Source organism: Notechis scutatus, chromosome 15, assembly GCF_049901735.1.
Source record: "Notechis scutatus isolate UNSWTSFEM ecotype Mainland chromosome 15, rNotScu1.2, whole genome shotgun sequence".
In the NCBI taxonomy this organism is placed as follows: domain Eukaryota; kingdom Metazoa; phylum Chordata; class Lepidosauria; order Squamata; family Elapidae; genus Notechis; species Notechis scutatus.
The window spans coordinates 7,048,751-7,062,331 of NC_142023.1; the positions used below are offsets into that span (position 1 = coordinate 7,048,751).

The window sequence follows — 13,581 nt, forward strand, 5'->3', positions numbered from 1 at the left end:
AGGAAAACCGTTTGCTGGCCTCTTTGTGGATCCTGCATCGTTTCCTTTCCCTTCTGCTATTCGGTCCATGGGAGTAATCTCTTGAGCTCTCTCGTTGGGTCAATCGTGTTTGTTCATGTAATATCCCGGAATATTTTTTGTTCGTCAAATGCGTTTTTAGAAATCTCTCTCCTCCCCACAGGGGTGGGGTGTGTGGGGGGGGGAGCCTAGTCATAATTTTAACTTTTTCTTCAGCGGCCTTGTTTCATTTTGCAGTTGCTGGCGAGCAGCCTCTACGTTTAGCGTTCGAAGGAGGCATGGGTGCTCACGTGTGATCGTGTCTTGTACAATAGGGGCAACGGTAGGGGTTGTGTTGCCTTTATGTCCCCCCTTGTGCAGTTCAGGCTGAAGGTTGTGGGGTGAGCCCCTTAGTAATATGGATAAAGAGTAAAAATGCATAAACGGTGATAAGGAGTAAAATTGGATAAACAGTGATGAGTAAAAATGGATAAACGGTGATAAGGAGTAAAAACGGATAAACGCTGCTGTTCTCTCTCTCTCTCTCTCTCTCCCTCCCTCCCTTCCACTCTTTCTCTCTCTCTCTCTCTTCCCCCCCTCCCTCTCCCTTCCCCCCCCTCCTTCATTCTCATTCACACAGTGCACAGAAAGTTGCAATAGTTTATGCATTAAAGCTGAAGGATGCTGCTGGAACCGGTGTAATATGGGAGATAAATGATTGGGGCTGCGAGTTACAATGTCTCAGGTTCAGGTCTTATTTTTGCCCAGAATTTAATAACTGGATTCGCACAACTCACTTAATCCTTCGGCCCGGGTTAATGAAGCAGGGTGGTTGGCATCATAGCACCTGCTGCGTGTGCCAACAAACCGTATTGCATCTTAACAATGTGTTGAAGCAACCACTGAGGCCCCTTCCCAGGTGGAATTATGGATGGTAACCTTTCGAACCTAACTTGGTGCATTAAGCAAATACAGCCTTCATGTGGAGTTGACTTTAGCAATCTACAATTCCCTGCTTATCAGCCCATCCACAGTTTCTCTCAGATTGTGGCCTGTATTATGGAGCCATGGGGGTCAAAATAAGGACAACGTATGGGTTGCCCTTATGACATTCCAATATGTCTTCTTTGGCATCCATGTGGTGGCAGGAAATCCTGTTGCATATACACAGCCTCTTGTGCGTAGGAGCATACACATGGGAGCCCCATGGTGCTTCTGTTCAGCAGAGGAGCCCGCCAAGGGCGGGTAAGAACCAAATACACACACACACACACACACACACACACACACACAAAATGGAAATCTTTCTTTCCTGCTCGAAAAAGTTGGGTGAAAGGTGGTCTACTCCCTTTTTTTACGACCCTGCAATCCCTTAATTCGGGATAGTGTCAGGGCAACTGAATGGAGCTGAGCCGTTTAATGGCCAGGTGCCCTTTCCTGACACCTCTGCGGGAGTTCACAGCAGATGGTTTTTGTTTGTGCCAAGATAGAAAATCTGCTGCTACCAAGGATTGAACCCACAACCTTCCCAGTGGGAAGCAAGGGTCTTTACCACTAAACCACCATGCTGCCTATCTATCTATCTATCTATCTATCTATCTATCTATCTATCTATCTATCTATCTATCTGTCATCTATCTATCTATCATCTATCTATCAATCTATCTATCTCTATCTATCTATCTATCTATCTATCTACCTATCTATCTATCTATCTATCTATATCTATATCTATCTATCTATCTATCTATCTATCTATCTATCTACATCTATCTATCATCTATCTCTCCAATTGTGTATCAATCTATTGATCCATTTATTCAACTTCTGTCTATATCAGTCAGTCCATTGTCTTTCTGTGTATCTCTCTCTCTCTCTATTCTTTCTATCTATTTACCTACCTACCTACCTACACATCTATACATCTATCTATCCAGACACAAACTTCCAGAATTCTCCCAGCCAGTAGGTGTGGATTTCAATTCCTAGAATTCCCCAGCCAGCGTGTGGAGCGCAATTCTCATCGACGGCCATGCTGACTGGGGAATTCTGGGAGTGGACGTTCTCATTCTTGGAAATTCTCAAGATTGGGAGACTTTGCCCTAAAAGGCAGCAGAGAGTTACTGCAATCTTTTCTCTCAACTCTTGCTCCCTCCGCTACTCCTTGAAGCAGAGAGAGAGAGAGAGAGATCAAACGCACCTTCCTCTTCCTGCACCTGCATTGCCCTTGAAGGGTTCTCCCCACTCACCTTCCCTAATTCAGCCCTCTGGCTGAGCTCAACATCTCCTCCTCTGCCCCAAAGCCAAGCTCCCCCTGCCTATGTGCTTAGTTTGAAGGCTGCCAGTGCCGTGCTGGGTTTCCCCTGCTCCTCGGGGCAGCTCCATGCAGAGGTGGGCCTGGAAGGGCGGCTTCAGCCTCTGCCTGCCAAGCTGTGATACGGAGCCTCCCGGGTCTGCATCACGCAGCACCAGCCTTGCCGCTATGCAGCAACCCCCGTTTCTCCTGGGTGCAGTCCCAAGCTTTGCCTGGTATGCAGAATGAACACAGCCGCTGCTGCTGCGTGAGGAACCTGGCTCCCTGTTCCCACCAGGGGACGAGCGAGGGAGGGGGGAATCTCAAGGCCGTCCTCCTCCTGCCTTGTTCTCGAAAGTAATGGGGGTCTGGAAGGGAGGGGGAGGCAGGGCAGCCAAGGCGCTGCCTGGTTTTGGGCCGTGGGGAAACTTGGCTCTGGGTGAGAATCGCCTTCCTGAAGCTAAGGCCAGAGGAAGGCGGGGAGGGAAATAAAGAGGAAGAAGGGAAAGGGGAAAAAGAAGGAAAGGAAGATGGTAAGAGATAAGAGGGAGGGAGGGAGGGATTGCGACTTCCATTGCTAATTGAGCGGCCATTCAGTGGGTTGCATCTTAGTTTACAATGCTTTTGCAGGGGGGTGGGTTCATTAAACAGACCATGCATTCCTGAATCAAATCCAGTTTCTCCCCTTGAAGCTGGTTGCAAGATTTGCCACTGGAAGAATCCCGTGTAGTTTGGGAAGCTGGCGCGATTCCGAGGTTAGCGTAATGGGCCTTGCTGCTTAAATTCATCCCCAAGCAACTGCAGCTAAATTGATAGCTTTAAGCCCAGAAACGAAAGCCTTTTTTTTTTTTTTTGGCTTTGGCTTTGTTTTCTTCAGCCAAGCAAGAGCCATCCCTGCTGGGCAGGGTCTCAGTGGAAAAAAGGGTTGGTTTATTTTATGGTTGACTTGATTTCTACGGCCATCTGTCTCCCCATTGAGTGACTCTGGGCAGTTTACCACAAAATCAAGGTGTTTTTTTTTTTGCTGTAGGTGATAATCCGTGGACACGTTTTCACTCTCCTGACTTCCTAAAATGGCCATGCAGCTTAATAGAGTAGAGTAGAGTAGAGTAGAATAGAGTAGAATATAGGAAATTAGAATAGATTAGAATAGAATGGAATAGAATGGAATGAAATAGTATTAGAATTAGAATTAGAATTAGAATAGAGGAATTAGCATAGAATTAGAAGAAATAGAATAGAATAGAATAGAATAGAATAGAATAGAATAGAATAGAAGAATTAGAATAGAATAGAATAGAATAGAATAGAATAGAATATAGGAAATAGAGTAGAGTAGAATAGAATAGAATAGAATAGAGGAATTAGAATAGAATATAGGAAATAGAGTAGAATAGAATAGAATAGAATAGAATAGAATAGAATATAGGAATTAGAATAGAATAGAATATAGGAAATAGAATTAGAATAGAATAGAATAGAAGAATTAGAATAGAATAGAATATAGGAAATAGAGTACAATAGGATAGAATAGAATAGAAATAGGAATAGGAATAGGAATAGTCATAGAAATAAGAATAGAATAGAATAGAATTGTTTCGTCGTAGCTGCAGTTTGGGGTCATTGATATGACTGTGGAATCTCCCCGTTTTAATACCACGACTTTCCCAAATAGCCAGGCATTCCCTTTATCCAGCAGCGTGCCTCACGCAACGCATTGTGGGCTACGTTGGCGTGCAGATTTGGGACGGAGCAGATCAGGAGTCTGCCCGCCCTTAAGGCTGGGGGTTTGAGGGCATCGGAGGTGGGGGGAAGAGGCTGGCAGCCCTTGCAAGCGAAGGGCAGCGAAAGGGCACCGGGCAGGAGAGGGCCTTTTCCTTGGATTCCAGCCGACTGCGGTCATAGCGGGGTTTGCCTTTCCTCCATGCTCTTCCTCTGCCCTCTCCTCCTGCGCTCAAGCTGCACCATAATTCATGCTAATGCTGAGAGCCCCAGTGCAGCGATGTCCAAGGAGAAGCTTTGAAAACAAGGAAGGGGGGTGAGTGGGTGGGAGAGGCTGCCCTGTCCCTTCTGCACACCGGATCTGCAAAACTGCCTGAGGTTTCATCCTGCTTTTCTGCAAAAGTGCAACCTCCCTGCCTGGTTTTTTTTTTTTTTCCCCTCTCCTTTAATTCCTTTTTCTTTTCTTTTCTTTCTTCAGTTTCTCCTTAGTCCCCGAGCAAGCCAGCAAAAGGAGGTACTTGGAAGGCTCCGGCTGGTGCAAAAGGCAGCGTCCTCCCTCCCGTCTCCCCACGGCTTTTGGGTGCTGGAGGTCGGGTGGGGAGGGGTGCTGATCCATGCAGCCCCAGGCACAGACCTTTGCTGCTGTGTGCGTGTATGTGGGGGGCGCCTGTCAGACTCCGGCAGCCTGAGTCCTGCTGTTTGGGTGACCTTGGTGATCTCTCTCGTCCCCGGAGGAGCACGTGAGACTGTGGGACCAAGGAGGGAGCTGGCACCGGTCCCTCCCAAGCCTGTTTGTTCAGCATTTGCTGCATCTTGTGGCCGAGGAGGCTGGGAGAGGGTTGTTTAGCTGCCTGGAGCAGGGCCAGAGGTTGGGGGTGGCTGGCTGGGTGGATGCAGCTCTCTGAGGCTCTTTGTTCCTGGCCCAGTTTACGGTGCCCGTTCCTGGAAGCCGGGCTTCACGCAGGGTTGGGCGCTAAAGCCATTATCTCTTGGAGACGCAGGGCAGGCGGTGGGATTTCGTTATCAATCTGGACACTGAATCCTCTCCTCTTCTCCCCCTCCCTCCCCCAGCCTTCAGCCCCGCAGGCCTATAATTTTCCACTCTTCTTCTGCCTTGCACTTTTTAAATAAATGTTTATTATCTGGACGGTCGGTTGCCAGGGGAAGCCGAGGCGGTGGTAAAACCTTGTGCTCTTTTTTTCATTCTGCCTGCGCCGAGTTAATCATGCCCGTTTTTTTGTTTTCCTTGGCCTTTTATCTTCTTCCTGGGATCTCACTTTAAAACCTGGGCCGTTTGAGGCCAGTTTCTTTTTCTTCCCATCCTCTCTTCCCTCCCTCCAAGAAGAGAGGTGATATATATATATATTGGAGACTAGGGATCACGAAGTATTTTTGGGCACGGATTTGCAAGAATGGTTCCAAAATCCTCGCGTTGGTTTTTGTTTGTTTGTTTTTTTGGCGTTTTTTGGGGATAACAAACCATCCATCCCATTTGTAGTTTGGTCCTGTGGAAAAGAGATTTGGGATGGAGAGTCCGTTGAAAAGAATATCGGAAATCCACAAGTTTGACTTCCTGAACCCTTTTGCCTCGCAGGTCAAGGAGCGCAACCACTGTGATCAGATGCTTACTTAAATGAGAGTTCGGGCCCTTAGCAAAAGCACTTAGAGGCTTAGCTACAGCTTCCCAGTGCTTGACAGATGCTGAGCTGCCTTTTATTTTGCTGAGTTATTCAGGTTTTTTGGGTTTGGGTTTTTCTTTTTTTTTTGAGGTTAAGGACTTTACAGACTTTTTCAAACTTTTAAGAAAAATGTCCAGGTTTTTGGTTTTTGTGTTCCGTCGCTATTAACCACTTGCACTCGATGTCCTTGGGTTTCAACATTACAGGTAGTAGACCTCGACTTAACAACCATAACAGAGAACATTTGTTGTTAAGTGATGCAATCATTAAGCGAGGCATCAGGCTAGAAAGCAGGAGTGGTGAGTTCAAGTCCCGCCTTGGCCGTGGAAGCCTCTCGGCGGACTTTGGCCCAGTCACCAAGAGACAGTGAGTTCTAGTTCCACATTAGCCAGTCCTTGCCTCTCAGCCCAACCCACCTCATAAGGGTGGTGATTGTGGGAAAAATAGGAGGAGGGGGAAGTGTGTTGATAGGGTTCCCGCTTTGAGTTTATTTGTAAAAACAATAAAGATGGGATAAACTAAAAAAATAATAAATGAATAATAACCATCACACAACCATACCCAAATGTATGTTGCAGTTGTTATGTGAGCCAACGCAATCATTTCCTGTAACGTATGTGGGATTGAGCTCTGCCATTCAAAAAAAAAAAAATATATCAATTTTGCAGGATATTGTTGACTGCAGTTAAACAATTTAAAATACACACGGCTGAATGGCTAAGGGAACCTTTTCAGCCATCTACAGTTAATCAAGCTAGGGAACTATTAATAAGGTCAACTTATTGGTTTTTTTTTTTCCTTATCAGTGTGAACTTTGACTTGGAAATTTTATCTGGATACAATCCAGTTGGATTCATTTCAAGAAAGAACCCAGTGAAAAGTATAACTTGTTTAAGGGAGTTTAAAGACTCTGCCTTCAAGATATGAACAAATTTGGGGGGAATTTAGCAACCAAAATGGATGCTGGATTCCGAAGATCGCAGAAGGTCAGGTTGGTTGGGACCTCCCTCCTAGCCCTGATGATGTTACCTAGTTGGGTCATGAAACATCTACAAGGAGACGGCCAAGCTCAGGGACCACCAAGGATGCCATAGATAGGAATTGCTTCTTTCCTTGTTTTTGAAGGGTACCAGTTTCCTCCATGTCTGAGGTCACTTGCAGTTATTTAAACATCTCCCACCTCTTGATTTATCTCAAAGCAAAGAGGGGGGCCTGCAAGGAGCACCCCAATTTCCCTCCAAAGCATTCTGCCCCTTGAGCAAAGATCGGGGTTCAGAAGGGGAGACACCCCCCCTCCCTGGGTACTTAGTGAGTTTTTACTCTGAGCAGGAGAGAGAGGGTGGATTGGAGGACCTCAAGGGTCCCTCTTCAGTTTATGTAGCCCGGCCTTTCTGTTATTCTGGTGGTAAATTGGTCCGATTGGCCTCGAAAGCATCCTCCAGATTTGACCATCAATGCCATTTAATGACCACGAAAGTTTGTTTCTTTCTTGCCATGATCCCAGGGATCAATTTCCGAGAGCAGAGCCGTCCTAACCCTGCAAACATTTTGGTCTTCCTTCCTTCGAAGTAGCTTCTGGCTCTCCCCTCCATCTAAATATATCCAGGTTTATCCATATTCCTCCCTTAATTTCCCTCTTCTCCGCTAGCCTTTTTTCTGCCGCCTTCTAATAATAGCTTGAGACTTGAAATATGGATGCCTTTTGAACTATTCCTTGTCATGTCATCCATCAGATCCCTATCTACAATCCTTCATTAAATTGAAGCGTACATTTTCATCCTTGCTTCTTGGAATATTAATGTTTCTCCTGGTTGAAATGCTCGGCGAATATTCATGAAGCGGGGAAGTTGATTGGGGTGGGTGGGGGAAAGAAATCAATGAATCCGCCAGCGGTGATGTCACTTGAGCACTAATCAAGGATGCTATTAAAGAGAAAAAAGAAACGGCTAATTAAATTGATCGCGGGGGCGAGGGGGAGGCGTTAATTTGCACCGAGGGGGTCCAAACCGGTGTACCTTTTGGTATTTTTTTCAGCAGCCTTGCATGGACAAGGGGAAGCTGGTGAGGCGGGCACATAAAACCAAAAACTATCATTACGTCTTCTGCAAAGAAAATGGGTTCACGGCCAGCCTTCCACATGCAGTCGTTCATTTAGCGACTCTTGCTTAGCGGTGGAAATCCAGGTCTCAGTTGCAGTTGTAAGTCAAGGACGGCCTGCATTGGAGACGTAAATCACTTTTTCCTGTGCCTTTGTGACTTTGACATTCTGTATCTTGGTCACCCGTTGAATAAGCTTGCGCCATTTTTGTTTGTTTGGTTGTGGGTTTTTTTGTGGGTTTTTTTTTTTGCAGTGGGTTGAGGCTTTGTTTCAAAGATTGGCATGCAAACTCACCCCTCTCACGGCAGAAAGGAACAGGATTTTGTTACAGAGTTTTGTGGCATGATAACCCCGGGTAGATTAGCCCAACACAATAATCACCAGTCTTAATATTTAACTGGAATACACAGGCTGTAGATCCATAAGCTGTTTAGACTGAGCCTTGGCACCAGGCTGAGTGAGAGATAGCTTTCCAGACGCACGTTGAGACATGTCCAGATATGACTAAACCTGCCCAATGTGCTGCTCCCTGCCACCTGCCCTGCCTTCAACCTTTGTCTTCGGGTTATTTATGACACAGGAGAAGAATGACAGGTAGATTTTGCTCGGTGGTTGTTACAAGCACCCTTCTACAGTTACCGTCATGTCACTCGTTGAACCAAAGGTGAGGTTGCAAAGAAAACCAAGCCTGATAGCGAGTAAAAAAGATCTGATTCAGGGTGTGGAAAAAATAAAATCACAACCCCTGGCACAGAATTGTGGGTGAGTAGCATGATGCAGTTTGTGCCCCTTCGAACTGGATAGTTTCGGGGGTATTATAGCAGATGCGCCTGCTGTGCTGGAAGGCGGAATTAAACGCGTCATCAGTTTGGAATCCTTGCGTTGCCACAAGAGACCCAAGTCGATTCTTACCCAGAGCCAATTTAGCTTTGACCAGAGTCAACTCAAAGTTGGGCATCTATCACAAGGGTGAGGATGGATGCTCCTGGAGTTGGCAGTTGGGCTAAGCGGGCACCCTGGGATTGTGCCCGCAGGATGGGGGTCCCCAGATCCAAAAGGGAAGTCCACCTTGGTTAAACCCGGCAGCAGCAGAGAAGAGGACATCCCGGCTGGGGTTCCCCAAACTGCCTCCCCACCCCCCACACACTTCTTGGAACAAAGCCAGGATGCTAAGGCAACCCCAATGAGTCAGGTGTGTGCCATTCACACAGCCACCTGGGGAACAAGCCAGGGTAGCACGATTGTGTGAATGCAAAACTCTTGGGAGCTTTCCCTCTTTGGCCACCTGGGAATAAGTTCCCCCGCCCCCAATCTCACCCAATCCCAGCGACTCTCTGAGCATCCAGACGGGCCCGGGGGTGGGTGGGCGTTCATTGCATGCTGCTGGGAACCCAGAAGGGGGCTGGGGGCTCCCTAGAGAGGCTGCGGGGGGGAATCCGTCTCACAGGGCAGCGATCCTTGAAGCGGACCCGGCGGGCTCCCTTCTTCCCACGGCTGGAAGGTCCTTCCCGTTTGGGGGGGGGTGGTGGTCGTGCGAACGCAGCCGCGGGGGTGGGTGGGGGTGTCTTTCCCGACACGTGTCAGTGCCTTGTGGGGAGGGGGTGTGGAAATGAGGTCCCCTCGCCAAGACTCCCCGAGCTGAGCGGCCGGGTGCGTCTTTCCCCGGATGGCGCGGCCGGGGAGGATGGGCTTTGGAGTCCCGGCGCAGGGAGGAGGGGGGCTCCGGGCTCCGCCCCGCCTCGTCTTCCCCCCCAAGGCTCGTCCGTCCCCTCCCGGCCGCGGGAATCACTTCCTGCCGTCTGCCCGGGAGGAGGAAGGGAAGGACCGCCGGCCGCTCCCGGGACCTGCCCGCCCGCCCGGTAAGAGCAGCCTCCCGCGCCAGCCGCTTCCCGCGTCGCGTCCTTCCCAGCTGGCGGGGCCTCCAGGTGTCCGTCCCCCCACCCCCACCCCGTGGCCCATCATCCCCTGCCTGGCCGGTGGGGCTAGACAGCCGGGATCCGAGGCTGTTGGCGGGCGGGGGTGGGGGGGTCTGCGGTGCAATGGACCCTGCAGGGGCTTCCCGCGCTCCCAACCAGGCAATCGCCTCCTCCCCTCCCTTCCCACTCCGGGCCCTCCAGGGAGCAGCTGCTCGGACCCCTCTCCACACCCACCCACCCCCGCAAGAGCTTGGCTGGAGGTCTTTCGGCCCCGGCTCCCCTTTGGGGCCGCCCCGCATCTTTCCTCGGCCCGGGGCTCCTGGGCGGGAAGGCTGCGGTTTCTCTCGGCTCGGAAGTTCACCCAGTCCTCCTTGGCCAGCTCACCTTTCTCCCCGCATTGAAGGGGCAAGAAATGCAGCGGGAGGCGGTGTGTGTGTGTGTGTGTGTGTGTGTGTCTGTCCTGGTTTAAAACTGGCCACCATCACCCGCCTTTGAGCGCTTTCAGACTTTGGGGCCCACCTCCTGCCTTTTCCTAGTTCTCCCTCCCTCCTCTTCCTCACCTGGGAAAGGTTCAAAGTATAACCAATCTATCCCTCCCTCCCTTTCTACTCTTCCTTCCTTTCCTTCCTTTCCTTTCCTTCTTTCCTTTCCTTTCCTTTCCTTCCTTCCTTCCTTCCTTCCTTCCTTCCTTCCTTCCTTCCTTCCCTTTCCTTTCCTTTCCTTTCCTTTCCTTTCCTTTCCTTTCCTTTCCTTTCCTTTCCTTTCCTTTCCTTTCCTTCCTTCCTTTCCCTTTCCTTTCCTTTCCTTTCCTTTCCTTTCCTTTCCTTCCCTTCCCTATCTTCCCTCTCTCCCTCCCTCCCTCCCTCTCCTTCCCTACTAATGGGAATTGGGTCTTGTATGCAGGTCATTCTCAAGTTACAACCATTCATTTACTGACCATTCAAAGTTACAAACGGCATGTTTTATGACCCTTCCCTCCCCCCCCCCCCGCACTTAATGACCGTTGCAGCATGGTCCCACGATCCAAATTCAGACCCTTGGCAAGCTAATTCATATTTATGACAGTCCTGCAGTGTCCTGAGTGTGAATGTGTGTGTGATGTGATTCCCTTTTGGATCCTTCTGATGAATAAACTCAATGTCGGGGGTGGGGGGGGGAGCCAGATTTACTTAACAACCATGTTACTCACTTAATGATTCATTTTAACAACTCGGAGGAAAGGCCGTAAAATCGGGGCAGAATTCCCTTAAGCCCTGTCTCGCTTGGCAGCGGAAATTTTGGGGTTGAATTGCGCTGGTTGGTGGAGGGCTACCTCCATGTGCAACATGAATGCGCCTCTCGAAGATAAATTGGGTGGGGTGGGGGTTTTATTAGAAATGTGGGGAATTCTTCTCCGTTTCCCCACTTCAGACCTGGTGCCGCCATGGATCCAGGGTTTGCTTAAGCCCTGTTCGCCCTCCAGCTGCAGTTTCACGTCGCGTGGACTGACTTCATCCAGCATAAAAGCCAGGAAATCGCATTAAGCTTTAATGGGATGTTGTAAACTCCGTCCTTTTAGCCTCAGTTTGGCTCCGCTCCCAAGGCCGGCGCAGTACAAGCAGTCCTTGTTTAGCAACTGCCTTGCTTAATGACTGCATGGCGTTAACGACAGCAATGAAAGCATAATTTTATGCCCCTCCTCTGAAGTCTGTAAAGCAAACGAAAGCGGAAGTAAGGACAATTGCAGTTTAACCAAGGGATCGAGTTGCCGCCTCCAATTGTGGTCCCTAAATGAGGACTTGTAGTTAGATCATAAGCACAGTCACTGCTCCACTTAGTGACTAAATTGCTGGTCCCAATTTTGTTCGCTAAGTGAGGACTACCTATGGCTAAGTTAACTAAGAGCTGGAAAGCCAGGTTCAATCAAACCCCCCCCCCCAGCCAGGAAAGACCCCCCCCCCAGGGTTAGTCTGGGGCAGTCGCTCCCCTTCCTCCCAGTCCTTTAGGGCAGGGGTCGCCAACCTTTTGGACCTCAGGGACCACCAAACTCATCATTTTAAATCCCGCGGACCAGAGACCCTGGGAAAATCCCCAAAAATGTCTGCAGGAACATTCCCCACCCCATTTTCCTACCGATCAATCATTCTTTATTTGGGATGGCAGGATACTGTTTCCAGTTCCGTTCTTCGGGGTGGGGGAAGAGACTTTTGGCTTCATGCAAGGAAAGCAGCAGAAGCCTTTCTTTCTCTCCCGCAAACTCCGCCAGAAATGAGTCTTTGTGATTAATTGGATTAATTGCTGTGGGGGTGACATTTCTGGCACTTTTTTTTAATACCCCATGTGGCCACCTTCTTGGGACTCCAAATCATATGTTCCCGTCCCCATCCCAATCCTTTTCTTCCCCTCAGCCCTCCAGGGCCCGGAGCCAAAAGAAATTTCCACCTATAATCGCCCTGAACAGGAAGAAGTCCATCCCAGGTCGATAAAATCAAGAGCTGCGTGATTTTCTGTTTCTGCCAAATTGGTCTTTTCTCTTCTGAACATCCAGACCTTTTTTCTTTTCTTTTCTTTTCTTTTCTTTTCTTTTCTTTTCTTTTCTTTTCTTTTCTTTTCTTTCCTTTTTTCTTTTCTTTTCTTTTTCTTTTCTTTTCTTTTCTTTTCTTTTTCTATTCTTTTTTTGGCAACGGCTACTAATTCTGGTTTTGGAGCAAGGCGAGGATGCAGCCGGACAGAGTTTCCCTTTTAAGCGCAACCCCATCCGACGTTCAGTGAATCCTGCTCACTCTGCTTGCCGGAAACTGACTGGGATGGTCCCAAGTGGGGATCAATGCAACCGTTATAAACCATCTGACCCTAACCCTCTTTTATTCTGGTCTGAGTGTGTTCCTGAACACGCTGCGGTTTAAAAAAAAATAAAAAATGCATTTGCCGTCCCATGAGGCTTGCGTTGAACTGGCTCAGCTGCTCCGGTAATGTCGTCCTGCAGCAAGAGTACACGCTGAACTTCTCCTCTACGTGAGCCAACGGCCAAGTACAGGAGCACTTAAAAATGACGTGTCCGCTACACATTGCTTCGCTAATTGCAATGCTTCAGGAGGCCTTTTGCAAAGCTGGCCGAATGGAAGGCCTGGCCACCGTCCCAGCAAGGTTTGCCTTGCGACCTGGGTAATTGATGCTCAGGGTACATCCTTTTACCTCGCTAGCTGAAATATTAAAGAGCTCTTGCCGGTTGGATTTGGCCAACAGAATGAAATTTACGGCCTCCTCCTCCTCCGGGTTCAGGGTAGAATTGATATTCCAGAGCTCGGGCAAAATAAGTTTCCTCCTGTCCTGCAGCTTCTTGGAAGTTCCAGCGGGATAAACATTTTGCATCCAAAGATGAGAAAGACATCTGGATGCGCATAAAAACCTTTGATTTCGAGAAAAATAACCTAGGGTAGCAACCCCCCACATCTGCAAGAAAACAACCAATCTCAGGGAGCTCCAAGAACCCATCCTCCTCCTCCTCCTCTTCTTCCTCCTCCTCCTCCTCCTCCTCTTCCTCTTCCTCCTCTTCCTCCTCCTCCTCCTCCTCCTCTTCCTCCTCCTCCTCCTCCTTCCTCCTCCTCCTCTCTCCTCCTCCTCTTCCTCCTTCCTCCTCCTCTTCTCCTCCTCCTCCTCCTCCTCCTCCCTCCTCTTCCTCCTCCTCCTCCTCTTCTCTTCCTCCTCTTCTTCCCCTCCTCCTCCTCCTCCTCTTCCTCCTCCTCCTCTCTTCCTCTTCCTCCTCTTCCTCCTCCTCCTCCTCCTCCTCCTCTTCCTCCTCCTCCTCCTCTTCCTCCTTCCTCCTCCTCCTCCTCTCCTCCTCCCTTCCTCCTCTTCCTCCTCCTCTTCCTCCTCCTCCTCCTCCTCTCCTCCTCC

The 13,581-nt window shown here is 49.1% G+C and overlaps 1 protein-coding gene across 1 annotated transcript in view; it reads left to right on the plus strand.

Moving 5' to 3' along the window:
* Nucleotides 1–13,581, plus strand: part of NACC2 (NACC family member 2) — a 58,176-nt gene that overhangs the window by 2,635 nt on the left and 41,960 nt on the right. The window lies entirely within an intron of this gene.